This window comes from Lepidochelys olivacea (assembly GCF_965140295.1).
Source record: "Lepidochelys olivacea isolate rLepOli2 genome assembly, chromosome: 5".
In the NCBI taxonomy this organism is placed as follows: domain Eukaryota; kingdom Metazoa; phylum Chordata; order Testudines; family Cheloniidae; genus Lepidochelys; species Lepidochelys olivacea.
In genome coordinates this window covers 103,428,347-103,441,063 of record NC_140415.1, presented here as the reverse complement: position 1 = coordinate 103,441,063, position 12,717 = coordinate 103,428,347, and the positions used below count along the sequence as shown (strand labels likewise).

General features: G+C 39.9%; 1 protein-coding gene across 2 annotated transcripts in view; it reads left to right on the top strand.

Moving 5' to 3' along the window:
- Positions 1–12,717, top strand: part of GLIS3 (GLIS family zinc finger 3) — a 267,494-nt gene that overhangs the window by 37,196 nt on the left and 217,581 nt on the right. The window lies entirely within an intron of this gene.

Below are 12,717 nucleotides of genomic sequence, written 5' to 3'. Positions count from 1 at the left end.
TGGCCTCTTTTTGTGTGTGTGTTCATTTTTATGTATATGTATTTTTATGCATTTTATATTTATAACAGTTGCTAAACAGACTATTTCTATGAGCATAAGTAGCAAATGGGTGCAACATTTCTCTATTCATTTGTAAAGATGGTGTGATCATACAAACTTTAGGCCTAATACAAAGCTCAATTAAGTCACTATTGTCTTTGATGGACTTTGGATCGGGCCATGTATTAGCTACTGATGGGGGGGGGGGGAATTAGCTGTTTCAGAACATAATTTTGTATATTTAACAGCTCACTGTAACTGGAGTCTTACGCAGAGTCTAATGCCATTAGTTCGTTACATTTTTTCCTCTGACTATTTTGAATTCCTCTCTCATTTAAAAAAAATTGTTTTCTTACTAAATATGGAAGCTGTTAAACGGAGACTTTCATTTACCTCATGGCATGTCCTATAGAGAAATTAAATTAAATAGGGCTGGCTTGTTGAATATCTCAACATTTCAGACTATTATGAGCATTTTCACTGCTACTTGAAATGTGGAACATTTTTTTGAGTCAGCCCCAGAAAATGTTTAAAAGACAAAGGGGACTAGATGGATCATGAATCTAATAAGGAGTTGTAAAATCTTTAACTTCTATTGCTGATCCAAATCTAGCCCAGTTTGGTAGTGACAGAAAGCTGCTTTCATCTCACAGCAGTCTGGTGGGCAATATGAAAGTCCTGTCAATTTCGATATTTCCCACTCTGTCCCTGTCCCTAACAGGCCTTCTCCCCATATCTTCCTGAGCCTCATCTCTCCCCACAGATTTTCCCCTGCCTTCCAGCCTGTTTCCCCAGGGACCAGGGCCCTTGTGACGAACAGCACTGATGAGAGAGGAAGCAGGCGGACAGTGTCCAAGAATGGAAGTAGAAAATAGAAATTGACAGTTTTGTCTTGCAGAGAACCAATATTGTAGGTTATAGTAAATATGGAGAATAACTTTAAGTTTGTGAGAAGGGTTCATTTTTTACATCGTCCTTCTTTGAACTGTTATGAAAATGTCTGAGAGCATGAAACTTGGAGTTTGGAGGGACTGTGGCTCTTTAGTTAGAGGAGTTTGAAAAATTCAAGTTTCAACAAATACAATAGGAAAAAAATTCATAGGAAAACATTGTTTTTAAAAGGTGTCTTTGTCAGAGATAGTGAATATTTGATCCAGAACATATTATAGGGCCAGATTGTGAATCTATTATTTATGAAGAATATTACTTTACATCAAAGATAGTCTTATGGAAAGCAATGGGGCTATTAGTGGAGTAAGACACTACTCAGTGTGAGTAAAGAGCTCTCCTCTTGCCCATCAAAACATTCAAATGGTCCATATTAAAATCTGGAGACTAAGTGTAAATATTAAAATGTGAAATGGAGGGATTTTAGTTCTGGTATGAATTCAGTTCATAGTGCAAGCGTAGGCAAATATGTATGCACATTAACTTTAATCATGCAAGTATTCCCATTGACTTGAATGACTGTGCACATACTTAAGGTTAAGCATGTGCGTAAATGTTTTGTGGATTGAGACCTTAGTATCTATGAAGCTGCCAGGGTGTCTCCAGAGTTTATAAACCATTTATGGTCCCTTGTGGCCTTGGAATCTTGAGTTTGCTTTTCTTTAAAGCATGAAGCAAAAAATTGTAGTTTTCCATTAAAGTAGCTCACATTTTAGTCTTTGTGGAAAAGTCCTATAGAACTTAGTAGAAAATATAAACACTTTATAGAGTTTAAAAGAAAATTATATCCTTGCTATAGAATTCTATGAAATGGTTTAAAAACATATATTCTGCATTATACTCTCTAGGTTTTTAGAATAATTTGTATGGAAAACTAGTTCATTTTATCCCAACTAAATTCTATTTTCAGACTTTTCCATAAGAGCGTTTTCATGGAGATTCATGTGTTAAAAATATGTTTGAAAGAAGGTTAATTTCCAGTTTAGAGACATACTGCCAAATAGAAGAGGCATGTTAAATAAGCAGAGATAGTTTTGTAAAGAAGTTGGAAAAATAACATATAGGAGATGTCTGTATTCTCTGAACATTCAAAAAGCCCCAGATTATTCTGGAGCGGAACATGACAACTCTGTTAGAAGTATGTTAATTACTAGAATTTCTGGCACTGTTATTATTATGAACAATTAAAAGAAAAACTCAGCATGTATGCTTTATGTGGCATCAATAGCAAACTATTCAGATGTTAAGGTGCAATATGATTTATTGATAATAGAGTTTAAATTATTTTTATTGCAGTAAGTATGTTGTTGCTCTTAACCCTGTATGCTAGAGTTTACTGTTTTTTTTGATCCTCCTAAGAATTATTTTGGCCTCTCTTTCCTACAGAATATCTTAATTGCTTAAAATATTGCAACTTAGTATCCATTTATGTAATGATTTGCGTGGAGGGTCTAAATTTGTGTGGACATGACTGACAAAATGCAAATGAATCTTCACCATAGCTATCTAACTGGTGGCATTTCCAAGGCCATATTCACTGTGGTGTCTGAACTCCCTGCTTACTGCTGTATGTTTTGTGATAACACAATCACAAAAGAGACTGAGATTAGCCAAGATCCTTCACAGCAACTGTTCTCTTTGTACTAAAAGACAGAACCTATTATGGCAAATTTGCCCCATATATAACAAAGAGCATATGAAATATGCATCTTCCTCAGATCTGTCTGCCAGTTTTTAAGAATTACTAGTTTTTTTCTGATTTCTCAGTGCCTGCTCTTCAAGACACTCAGTCATTGTTTGTTAATGCTCTGTGCCCCCCAGTCCATAGTTATTTCACCAAAAATGTGCAGCTACAAGGAACATTACTGTCTAGTAGTGACTGCCCAGTGCCTGTAGCAATACCTTTTAAGTACCAGATATATACCTTCAGTATGTCTCTTTTTGCCTGGAACATGCCTGCTTAGTTCAATTCAAGGTTCGATAATTCAGTGCTTTGCAGTATACCTCTATTTATACAGGTTTCAGAGTAGCAGCCGTGTTAGTCTGTATTCGCAAAAAGAAAAGGAGTACTTGTGCCACCTTAGAGACTAATAAATGCCAGCAGGATTCACCAAGGGAAGGTCATGCCTGACTAATCTAATCGCCTTTTATGATGAGATTACTGGTTCTGTGGATGAAGGGAAAGCAGTGGATGTATTGTTTCTTGACTTTAGCAAAGCTTTTGACACGGTCTCCCATAGTATTCTTGTCAGCAAGTTAAGGAAGTATGGGCTGGATGAATGCACTATAAGGTGGGTAGAAAGCTGGCTAGATTGTCGGGCTCAACGGGTAGTGATCAATGGCTCCATGTCTAGTTGGCAGCCGGTATCAAGTGGAGTGCCCCAAGGGTCGGTCCTGGGGCCGGTTTTATTCAATATCTTCATAAATGATCTGGAGGATGGTGTGGATTGCACTCTCAGCAAATTTGCGGATGATACTAAACTGGGAGGAGTGGTAGATACGCTGGAGGGGAGGGATAGGATACAGAAGGACCTAGACCAATTGGAAGATTGGGCCAAAAGGAATCTGATGAGGTTCAATAAGGATAAGTGCAGGGTCCTGCACTTAGGACGGAAGAATCCAATGCACAGCTACAGACTAGGGACCGAATGGCTGGGCAGCAGTTCTGCGGAAAAGGACCTAGGGGTGACAGTGGACGAGAAGCTGGATATGAGTCAGCAGTGTGCCCTTGTTGCCAAGAAGGCCAATGGCATTTTGGGATGTATAAGTAGGGGCATAGCGAGCAGATCGAGGGACGTGATCGTTCCCCTCTATTCGACATTGGTGAGGCCTCATCTGGAGTACTGTGTCCAGTTTTGGGCCCCACACTTCAAGAAGGATGTGGATAAATTGGAGAGAGTCCAGCGAAGGGCAACAAAAATGATTAGGGGACTGGAACACATGAGTTATGAGGAGAGGCTGAGGGAGCTGGGATTGTTTAGCCTGCAGAAGAGAAGAATGAGGGGGGATTTGATAGCTGCTTTCAACTACCTGAAAGGGGGTTCCAAAGAGGATGGCTCTAGACTGTTCTCAATGGTAGCAGATGACAGAACGAGGAGTAATGGTCTCAAGTTGCAGTGGGGGAGGTTTAGATTGGATATTAGGAAAAACTTTTTCACTAAGAGGGTGGTGAAACACTGGAATGCGTTACCTAGGGAGGTGGTAGAATCTCCTTCCTTAGAGGTTTTTAAGGTCAGGCTTGACAAAGCCCTGGCTGGGATGATTTAACTGGGAATTGGTCCTGCTTTGAGCAGGGGGTTGGACTAGATGACCTTCTGGGGTCCCTTCCAACCCTGATATTCTATGATTCTATGAAATGTGTTAGTCTCTAAGGTGCCACAAGTCCTCCTTTTCTATTTATACATGCACTGTGAATGTCAGACAGGCCTGCATAGCACCTGTACAGACATATGTCAATGCCTGTAATAGGAATGATAAGTGTGTATATAACCTTTAGCCAGTTCAGTGCTTGCACTTTGCCAGTGAGTACACAGTGTCTGAGCTGCTCATGCAGCAACTCCTTTGGGGAGAAGGGCCTTTCACAGACTCAGTGAAGTCAAATGAGGTAGAGGGAGTGGGATGTTTCAACTTAGGCTTTTACCTCTGCTGCTTTTCTTCTCCATCCCAATCTCACCTCCTTCCTCTTTGTAGTCCTGCTATCTCCCCCCCCCCCCGCCTCACTCCCCCTGTTACTGCCTTTGCTTTTTTCACAAACATCCCAGTTTCCAAAGCACTGTCCAAACCAAGTGCTAAAACCCCTCGTCAACCTCCAGTCTTTTTAATGACATGGTGCTACTGTGCTAGCAACCATATGCTGCTGTTTAAAATACGTAATTTACAATGAAAAGTTTACATATAGCTATGTAAATAGATTTAGATAAGATAGGGTACCCTTCCAAGACCCTAGGCACATACTTGGGGGTCGGCTAGCCCATCCCCCGACTTGTGCTGCTCCACTCTATTTTTAGCACATTAGCTGGTTGAGAGCTAGCATGAGTATCTCTCCTCAGCTGGGAATCACACCCTCTGCTCATAGTGTAGACACCTGTAGATACAATGCAAAGCATCTACAGTGTGAATAACTACAAGACTTACCTATGTGCAAAGATATGATTTTTCCACGCAGTTTTTTTTTTCATTTTAAATTTTATTTCCCAGGAGAATGAAATAGATTGAAATTCATTTGAGCCTTAAAGCTAAAGCCATGTGTGTGAACATATGTGCAGTGTTTAATTAACTGCCCGAGAGGCAAGGGTAACTTCTGTTTTGTGTCTTGTAGAATGGGGTGCATATCATCCGTAATTAACAAACAATTTTTATATATATTTTACAGGCTGACAAGCTTTATGCACATTTCAAGTGCTATAGATAATAAAATAATAAATTAATAGTAAAATTATTAACAGGACCTGATATTGAGAGATGCTGAGCCCCCTCAGCTCCCATTAATTTCAGGGAAAGTTGTATGTGTCCACCATTAATGAAAATCAAGCCAGAATATCATGGTAAATGCACTATAAATCCTACAATGAAAGATGATCACATAACTGTATAGGATAGCATTTTCAAATGTGCTGAAGTGATTTAGGATCCCAAGTCCCATTGACTTCCAAGGAGACTCAGGCTCCTACATGCCTAAGTCACTTTTGAAAATGGAACCTAGGCTCCTAAATTATTTAGGTACATTTGAATATTGTACCCAGAGTTGGCTACATTAAATTTATTTCAAGCTGCTCGTGCTCTTTATTTTTAGAGGCAAGGTTGAGAGAAACAAAATTCTGACTGCCCACAATACACTCACTGGTTACAGCACTTCTTTACAAGATTTCAGTCTCCATCAGTACTTTCTGTCTTTTCAACAAAGGTGTTTTATTCTAGGGTAACACATGCATACGCCTGGCTTTTATGCACTTCCAGCCATGAAAAATTCTTGTAATCTTTCAGATTGTTCACCCTCCACCCCATACACATACGCACACAGTTGCTTTGGTATGCCAATATTGTTTCCTACATCTTTACATTAGATGTTATTCAGTAGCCAATTTCAGATCCCAAACAATGTAAACTCAGCAGCCTCCTCCTCGGTGAAATAAAAGCTGTGGTTAAGATGTGATTCTCCATAAATCAGTTTTGGCAGGAATGAAGACTGAGGGCAGGAACTGGAGTAGTCTTTACAGGGCCTGAGTCATTCAAGTGGTCTTAATCCTACCTCTTATTCCCACTAGCTTTGTGGAAGGTAGATGGATGCACTTTAACATGAAGGAATGAGCTTGCTTTTTTTTTTTTTTTTTTGTCACAACAAAAGCCCTGGGAAATTGCAGTTAATTAGCATGCCTTGGGCTAATGAAAGAATAAAACTGAAAGAGAAATGCCCAAGTCTTTGGGATGAGTGGAAGCATGTAGGGACAATGCATGTTTTAAATATTTGTGGCTGTTTGTATAATTTTCCCAGGGTTTGCCTCCCTGTGACTTGATGGGATAAGAGTGGAAAGACAAGTGGAAGGTTTTGTGTGGGTCATGGTGTAGCAACGTTTCAGCTTTTAAGGAACATAAATAGGCCATAAATTGAAGAATGCTGATAATGGCTGGCCTGTAAAAGTCAGTGTAATTAAGACTATCAGAATGAGACCATTTTCTGTTTGTATTAATATAATCTGCAGTAGTGACCACAAAACAACATGGAGTGTGAGGACGATAGTACAAGCTTCAAAGGAAGGTGCAATAATCCTCAGTGTTGGCAATTATGAAATAACTTGCCCATTTGTGAAGCTACTTCTAAACCACTCAAAGGCTGGCATATGTCCTGAAGCACAAGGGTTTATATCCCTTATATAAAAATTGTGCATCCTAACTAATGTCACTGGGAATGTTCTGATTGGCCACATTAACAGCTTCATTAAATCCTGTTAAATTCATGGCCTCAGTGATACCATGCAGCTGCAAATTCCACAGGCTAATTATATGTTGTGTAAAAGGGCTTACCTCTGCAGGAACTGAGCTTCTCTCTGATTTGTAGAAAGGAAAGCCAAGACTATCCTTCCTCCATGCAGGAATGCCAGAACTGCTAAGCTGGTATCATGGAGGGGCTTGAGGAGAGCATGTAGCAGTCAGGGCATTGCTTTATTTAATATTGAAAACTATGCATGTCTTTATTTTTCTTTACAAAAGACGTTCACTTCTAAATCCCCCCCCTCCATTTTAGCCTGAGATTTGCCTACTGCTTCAAGATAGTGCTACTGTAGAATTCAGACTTTCATAGTGTCTGATAGACATGCTTGAAATGTATATATCAGTTAACAGGATTATCACTTGAAAAGACAATTGTATTTTTACTGAAAAGTTTTTTTGAGGCGATGAGATGTATTGATATTTAATGAAGCATGAAGCTTGTAAATGAACCATGAAAGCAATAGCTAAACTAATTAACTGAGCATAAAGCCCTTAGAATACATATGTTATGTGGGCTGCATGCTTATTATTTCTGCCTGGTTAAATTGACATCTAGGATAACATTCTCATATAATCTTTTAGGAGAAACAACATTAAATTTTGCTCTTAATGCTGGTTTGCTTTAGGCAGAGGTTCTGCATAGGTGATAACTATAAAAAAAGAGAAGCTGTCTCTTTAAAATGCCCTGCTCTGTATCTGATCCCACGTGGAACAAACATGAGCAGCAGCACGTTTGCATTACTGGCATAGAGGAGGAAATTGCCACTTAAATTTCCTGCAAATTCAGATGTGGAATATTTAACTCAACTCCAGGTTTAAAAGTTACAGCAATGTAGCATCCTTGGGCAATATCTTTAACTTGGGAAGTAGGTAGGGATTTAGTGTAATGTCAAGTTATTTACGCAATCCTGCTTGCATAACACCTCTGCCATTTCCTGTAACTCTGTTAATGTTAAAATGTTCATCCTCTCAACTTATGTGGTAGCAGTTGGCCTGTTTTGTCCTACTTGTACATGTCAGTCTCTTGGGGGAAAAGAGAGAGAGAGACACTTTACTGAGAAACAATACTCCAATATTCTGGTCTATACTAAAAGACTCACTAGAAATTTTCTATTGCAATCACATTTTAAAATCTGACAGATCATTCATTGTATGCTTGTTCATTGCACACTTTGTCTAGCAGGACAGCAATGAACATGATTTGTGTTGGTAAGGTGAGAATAAGATTGGACTGTCTTGCTAAAATTTGAAGAGTGAGACTGGGCCTTGCTCTAAGTGAGAGAGGTGCTAGGAACCTCTCTATTTTTGCATCACATGTGCAGTAGCCCTGCAGTGTTTTGGGGGTAGATCCTCAGCTGGTGTAAATTGTAACAGACCACTGAAGTTCTGCTTCTGAGGCTATGCCTACCCTACAGCTGATGTTGGCAGTACTTGTGTCACTCAGGGGTGTGAATAAACCACTCCTCTGAGTGACATAAATTACTCCAACATAAGCACAGGTATGGACAGCGCTATGTTGATGGGAGAGTGGCTGAAGCAGGGTCATGCCCTCCCCACACAGCCCATCTAAGCTAGTTGACTGTAGAAGGGAGTACATACAGCACTCTTTTAAAGGAGCTGCAACATGCACTCTCCCTGTGCACACCAGGGAGGCTGTCCTCACACTGGTTTGTACTTATTAGGCACAATCTTGACCTCTGGAGAGAGCAAGGAATCATAAGTTACTGTCACAGTCAGAGCTGTGTTTTTTCACTATCTGAAACTACAAAGCCTTTCAAAAGTGAACTCCAGTTACCCGTGGCTGTACAAAAAGAGTGATTGTTCCAAGATGGAAAAGCTCTTGTGTCCCATTTCTAAAAGATTGGGATGCTGGCATGACAGAAATTGCCTCATATGATCAGCCTGTATATAAGATTAATGACAAACCTGAAGAATTTCACGTGATATTGCAAAAATATATCCCTTATCTAAAGAAAAGCACAAAGGTACAGTGAGAGGTAAATGATATTGCAAGGGAGGTGTTGTGGGAGGTGAAGTGGTGTAGAAGTCTAAGACATTGTTTTTGTAAAGTTTTGGCTTGTTGTTGATGTCCATAGTCTGCTGTTCTTATGTACAAGATAACATAGCTTCACTTTGAAATTATTAAAGCTATTTTTTGCAAAAATAATTCTTTACAAAAATGAGGCTGCCCATGGTCATTGTCCAATGTCCTAGCATTGCTTTGCAGTGTCTTCCTGGTGATGTTGCATCAATACATTATGATGAATTCCACTGATGTGACATCTTCCAATACAACATCATGGCTACATCCAGCTTTATTTTGTGGCTATCTGCAACTTTCTTTAATTTCAAAGTGACTTTCTGGTACATGTTTCGCTGAGCTGTACTATTCAATATACAATATAGCCCAAAGTTTTCATGATATGTGTTGTATTTAACCGCTCAAGCAGTTTAAAGTAAAGGAGTACTTGTGGCACTTTAGAGACTGACAAATTTATTTGAGCATAAGCTTCATGCATCTGATGAAATGAGCTGTAGCTCACGAAAGCTTATGCTCAAATAAATTTGTTAGTTTCTAAGGTGCCACAAGTACTCCTGTTCTTTTTGCGGTTACAGACTAACATGGCTGCTACTCTGAAACCTGTCAAGCAGTTCAGTTTGCATGAAAAATGGTGCACATATAGGTGAGCCCTGATACTGTACACTTGTTTTGCCCAACTTCAAACATTAAATCAGTAGCAGAGTCAGGAATGAGAACCATTGTCCTGACTTCCATTACGCTTCCTTGTTCTTTCATGTGTGTTTGTTTTCATTTTGATGCTATTCAAAGTTTTCCTGGTGTTGATATTGTAACAACTAAACTTTAAAGTTCAGACTAGTAATAAGAGATGAAGATTTGTAATTGTCCTACTTTTACTCTATCTAGAGATGGAGGGCCTGATTCTGTTCTTACACTGCTTTAATACCTGTATAACTCCCTTTACTTCAGTGGAATTATTCTGATTTATACTGGTGTATGTGAGAAGAAAATCAGGCCTGGACAGAGTATGTCATTAACAGGTGGGAGAAAGTAGTTTATTCACCTTTCAAGAAAAAAATTCTTTATACGTGAAAATGTCTTGGTTAGTTGTGAGTGCATATAAAGTCACTGACTACTGTCTATAAAGCTCAGAGGGTACATATACAGTGGTGAAATAGGTGATGGCCTGGAACTGAGATGGAGGGCAAGAGATCTGCCGTAACAGAGGAATACAGATATTCCGTTCACTATGTCATGTCAAGCAGAAAAACAGGAACAGCTGGCAAATCTGTTTAGAAAATAAACTGATATTGCATAGAGCACATTTTATCCAATATTGCTGATAATTAATTAAGAGCTACTCATTGCAGCTTTACTGATAGTGAAAAATAAGAGCATTAAAAGATTACCACTCCTTCAGTTAAACGTTGACTGGTACGTGTAGTTAACCGATAACTTATTCGTCCTTATGCAAAATGAGAAAAAAATCCAAAACAAAACAACACTTCCAAAATAATTTTTTATCAATGTGGGTCTTGCTAATGTAAATACCAATACATAATTAATATGAAATGTTATAAATATATATATGCGGACTCCAGAGCTAAGTGAAAAAAGTTTCATACAAATTGTCTTTGTGCTAAAGCATTTTCTCCTGGAAGCCTCACAAAGTTCACATTTTATAATACATTCTTAGTTTAGCCATTAGAAAACCCAGTGTTTTCATTTGTCTAAACGCAGCCACTAAAAATTGTTTCCAAGTAGGTGATCTCATTGCTGTCTGCTTTGAACCAGCCAAGTTAATTACCTGCATGGTATTGTTTGCACTGGTCAGTGCTGGATAATTTTTTACCCCAGTTCCACTTGAAGGGAGACATTGTTCTTCATGATGCTTTGTCAGTCTCTTTCGTCTCAGATTTGCACTGCTGAAAGTACATGCCTGATTGCCTCATGGAACTGAACTGCAAATCACTTTGGAAATTAATGCAAGCTAATTTACAAAATGTGATCTTGTAGCAGAGGAAGTTTCTTACTGACACAGTGTTGCCAATCCTAAGTGTGCAAAATTCAGGAGTAAGGCCTCAAAAAACCCATCAGATTAAGAATCATGAGATTTTTTTAAAAATTCAGTTATTTTTATTTGTTTTCTGGTTTCTGAGTCTGTCGGATGCAGTTGGGTTAAATGTCAAGCTTTTCTCTGTAACTGTGAGGGCTAGAAAGTGAATGGGAGAAGAAAATAGAAAAGCAGAGACTCTGACATAGTCACATAACTCCAGGAGCTGGATTCTTTAGGAGAACCTCCACCATGGTTCACGTGACATGTAGTAAAATTGTTTCTTGGCAAAGCAGTTAGTGGCCAACTTGTACTCTGAAGTATTTGAGTATAAGTATCTCAGAAATGTTTATCAGATCAAATGAAATTTTGGCTAAATGTAGAGTAGTTCAGCTACAACCCCGAGCCCTCCTGAAGTCAGGTTCGGTTCTGGGCACTAGCCCTATCTGTGAACCAGTCTCAAGTTCTCAAAGATTCGCAGACCTGGATTGATGCAGTAGGCACAGTCCTCGGGTTCCTCCTCCTCTCCTGCTTCTTCCCAAAAGGCTCAGGGAGACCACCACTCCAGTCTTAACATGGCTGTCTTCTGAGGGGCAGGGAGGGGAGGTGGGCTGAGTCTTTCCTCCTCCTCTGCTTTATGAGGAAGGTACAAGCTGCTTTCTGTCCCCTGAAGAGCCTGATGGGTGAGGAGGGCAGGCTGGTGGCTCCTGCAGCTAGAAAATGTCAGGGAGGGGGACACTGTGCTCAAGGAGGAAGCATGGGGATAGTCACCAACTCCCCAGAAGTCAGCAATGGTGGGGTTGTAGGATCTAGGGGAAGGACCTGATTGGAGTTGGTAGGGAGCTTTGAGGCACGGGAGTGGTCTTTTCCCCTTCTAAGTGACCCATCAGGGTTTTTTCCAGCCGCAACCATTGTAAGGGTCCAGGGCCTTTCTGAGTGATCCCTATGAACAGAACCTTGCAGGCAGTGTTTAGCTGTAGCAAAGGTGTATGCGTTAGAGAAGATATACAACCCATGAAGAACTATGCTGTGGTGTGGGAGTGATGGAAGGTAGTTCAGAGGGGCACTGTTAACTTAGAATCATAGAATCATAGAATATCAGGGTTGGAAGGGACCCCAGGAGGTCATCTAGTCCAACCCCCTGCTCAAAGCAGGACCAATTCCCAGTTAAATCATCCCAGCCAGGGCTTTGTCAAGCCTGACCTTAAAAACCTCTAAGGAAGGAGATTCTACCACCTCCCTAGGTAACGCATTCCAGTGTTTCACCACCCTCCTAGTGAAAAAGTTTTTCCTAATATCCAACCTAAACCTCCCCCACTGCAACTTGAGACCATTACTCCTTGTCCTGTCCTCTTCTACCACTGAGAATAGTCTAGAACCATCCTCTCTGAAACTACCTCTCAGGTAGTTGAAAGCAGCTATCAAATCCCCCCTCATTCTTCTCTTCCGCAGACTAAACAATCCCAGTTCCCTCAGCCTCTCCTCATAAGTCAGGCTCCTTGAAATGTAGCCGATTAAAAAAATGTGTTCAAATAATTTCAGGTACTACACTGGGTCCTGAGTCATTCCGCCAATTATTATGGTTTTACAATCTCATTCTGGAAAATGTTTTCCCCTCCTTTATTGATGAAGGAAAGACCCACACAAACAACATGCAAAACTGACTGAC